The sequence below is a fragment of the Rhopalosiphum padi genome, chromosome 3 (genome assembly GCF_020882245.1).
Source record: "Rhopalosiphum padi isolate XX-2018 chromosome 3, ASM2088224v1, whole genome shotgun sequence".
NCBI classification, from domain to species: domain Eukaryota; kingdom Metazoa; phylum Arthropoda; class Insecta; order Hemiptera; family Aphididae; genus Rhopalosiphum; species Rhopalosiphum padi.
Window position 1 is genome coordinate 18,040,585 of NC_083599.1, and position 3,705 is coordinate 18,044,289.

The window sequence follows — 3,705 nt, forward strand, 5'->3', positions numbered from 1 at the left end:
TTTTATTAAACGTTCTATTTTGATCTACTTTTTCAGTTTTTAACTGAACTTAACCGAGATAAAAAAAATTATTAACTTGCCCAAACTTGGTTTTTTTTCCATAAAGATTGTTTTTTTTATGTATTTTAGACTTATTTTTATTAATTTAAGCTTTTTATTCAATTAATACAATTTTTTTATAAATTATAAACTTATTAATTTAGAATTTTTATTAAATTTGGAATTTTTTATTTAACTATTTCTAGATTTATTTAGTTTTTTTATTCTAATTAGATAAAAATCTATGTTTGATAAATTATTGTTAATTGAATAAATAAAAAAATGATTCTATATTAAATAAAACAATCTAATAACTGGAATAAAAGACGTCCATAAAATGAAAATCTTATTTGGTTAAAAAAAAGTTAAGTTAAGGACAAAAATCTATATTGTAATTATAAAATTGTAATTTGAATATAAAACTTCAAAAGAATAAAAAGTTAGTAGCAATTTTTCTATAAAGTAGTTTGAAGTTACTGGGTTAATAAGGAAGGCTACAGTTAAGTTGCCCCCCCCCCCTCCAAGGAAAATTTTTTTCTGGGGAATCCGAAGCCATGCAAATTCTAAGAAGGTTTAAAGTTACTGGGTTAAAATGGAGGGGGGGACAAATTCACGGACGTGGTTTCTTATGCTCCTAACAACTTTTAAATTAGGTTAAAATTAAAAAAAAAACTTATATAACCATGCTAAAATATAACTACCAAATCTTAATTATATACAAAATTAAAATATCATATCTACCTATTGAATCATATGTTATTTTGTACTTTGTAGCGAATTTCATCGTTAGAATTTAATAAGACTGGAAAATATCTTTATTCAAATACACGAAATAATGATCTTTGATATCTATTTAATTGTCAATCGCTAATTTAATATATTTTTTATAATGAATGATGTTTATATAAATATTATAAATAAATGTTTTAAAATCATATTATATACAATAACTATTAATTTTTATATCCTGTTGTGACAGTTTCTTATACAAGCTGCAAATAAACTTATTCGGGATATATTTGCTTGTAAATAACTCTCAATAGTAGGTATCTTATTAGTTATTAATTTCAAAAATTATATAAAATAATCATTTATATCATGTCGAATAATTGCACTTTTATCTATTGAGCAATTTTAAAAATATAAATAGCCGAAGTGGTGTATTGGTAAATATATTTATGAGTATATATGCACTAATAAAATATGTAGGTTATATATGTAGGTTTATTAAAAAAATTTAAAAAATATTCAACAAATAATTGTTTTATTTTAAGTTTTCTTATGGACTATTCAATAAGTTTTATTTGGTTTTTGAGTTATTTAAAGAGTGATACCTACCAGTAAAATTATATTTTACATTAGGTTAAAACTGAAAATTTGGAAATTTGTTGGGTGTTTGTCTATTGCGTCATTTTTGGAACACTATCTGTATAACCGACATCTATTGCGCCAGTACAAAAAAGTTATACACCAATTACACCAACAATTATTTTTTTATTAAAAATATAAAAATAGTCTTATTTAGTTTGTTTTTAATAATTTAATAGTTAATACGTTACAAAATGATAGCAACTTCTATTGTAGTGTCAATTTTTTACTTTTCTAAAAAATAAAAATGTAAATAATTTTTACGCATCGCCATTTACGCCTTTTTTGGTAAATTCTTTACAAGAAAATTTATAATTTTGGTAAACAATTAATGTTTTACAACGTTCACTTACTATTTCCGTAATAAATAAAAGCATAAGCTACAACAATTATACGTACAACGCCTGTAATTATACTGAAAAATATTTCGGATTTATATTATAAACGGATAGTACCTATTCGTCCATATTATATTTTATCATCATCAAATAATAAACTAATATGATGATAAAAATAATGGTTTTCAACTTACGAGCACAACGCCGTAGATTAGATAAAACTATAAAATCCAACACAGATTCATAAGTTCCAAAATCAATATTAATGGATAATAATATCATATACTATATACAAAATATACATTTTTAGGAATCGATCGGTGCAATTGAAATAGTACAATAAAGTATTACATCCGAATGTCTATCGGCACAATAGATAATATAGGTATAAGGTATAGATATACCTTTTTTTCTATCCCGTATTTTTTTATCATTACCTACGATTTTCAGCGCAATTGCATATGTTCAATTTGTTGACGATTAGGTGTACCCGCCACCCACGTATACGTAGTAGTTAAATTTCTATTGAAAATTAAATAAGACATAACATTTTATAAAAATAATACAATGTTTATGTAAAAAAATCAAATCAAATATCAATATTCAAACTAAATATTTATCAGTTTACATAAATTATACACATATTATAACGTAAAAAAACTATATCATCATAATCTGTCAAGAAGACATTGTATCAAACCTTGCTTAATTTTAAATAATACGAGTAATGATAAACGGTAATTAAAATATCAAAATAATAAATATTTATACCATAATATTTCAACTTATATAATGCAACATTTAATAATATTTCTTACCTTACCGTAAAACAGTAAAAATAAATTCATAGTATGAATAGATAATAATATCTTAAGATAAATCAATTGTATCAATATGTACAATAAATCGCATTAATAATATAATATACATACAAATTGTAAGTTCCAACGATAAATATTCTCAAATATTTAAAACTCCTAAATTAAAATTATTTCTACTGAATCAACTCATTATATACCTACTAATGAGTAATGATGCTAATGATACTCATTAGAATTATATGACAACATACCTACAGTATGAAGAATAATAATAGTAATACTGCCATAATATTGCATTTAATCAATAAATTATTTTAGGTTTTATTTAAAAATTAAAAATCTGCAGTAATTATACATTTTTACAATAAACTAAAATAATGATTATTAGGTTAATACAAAAATAATAATAGGAATTTATGAAAAGAGTTGTGCAATATTTTGAACTGCTTACCTAGCTGTTAGAATAGAATTTATTGAAAGTATCCATTTATAAGTATTATTTGACATTTTCATTGGAATATTTGGATTTTATTAATGATGGTAAACCAGTTTATTGCTCTCTATAGCTAAATTCCATAAGCCCAATTTTGTTTGAGGAGTTTAATGAAATTTAAATAATCTTTATTAAAATAGTAATAAGTTCTCCAGCAATGTGACAACTAACGACTGACCACTATAAGTAATTGTAATGTATATCTAAACACTGCAAAATAATATTATTTTTGTTCTTTATTTATTATTAGTTATTCTTATTATTATTTACCCATAATGTTTTTAACAGTTTTATATTATATTTAACTCAGTACCGCCTCTGTGGGTTAAACAAGAATACTACAAAATGTAAATACCAGTGAATAAAAAGGATATTTTGAGGCAATTTTTTTTTAGTATTACCCACTTTCTTAATAGAAATTTAAGTTATCTTAAAAATTTCCTATTAGTGACTAGAATATTTAGACAATTTACATATTTCCTTAATTCCATAAATAAGAATTTTGTAAGATTAATTTTTAAATAAATTCATAACCAATCATAATTATTATAGTTCCTATTGCATTTAATATCTACTTACATTAATAAGTATATATATTTTAGTTTTACTACCTACATAAATTGTACTCTATTATTGTCGTATATAG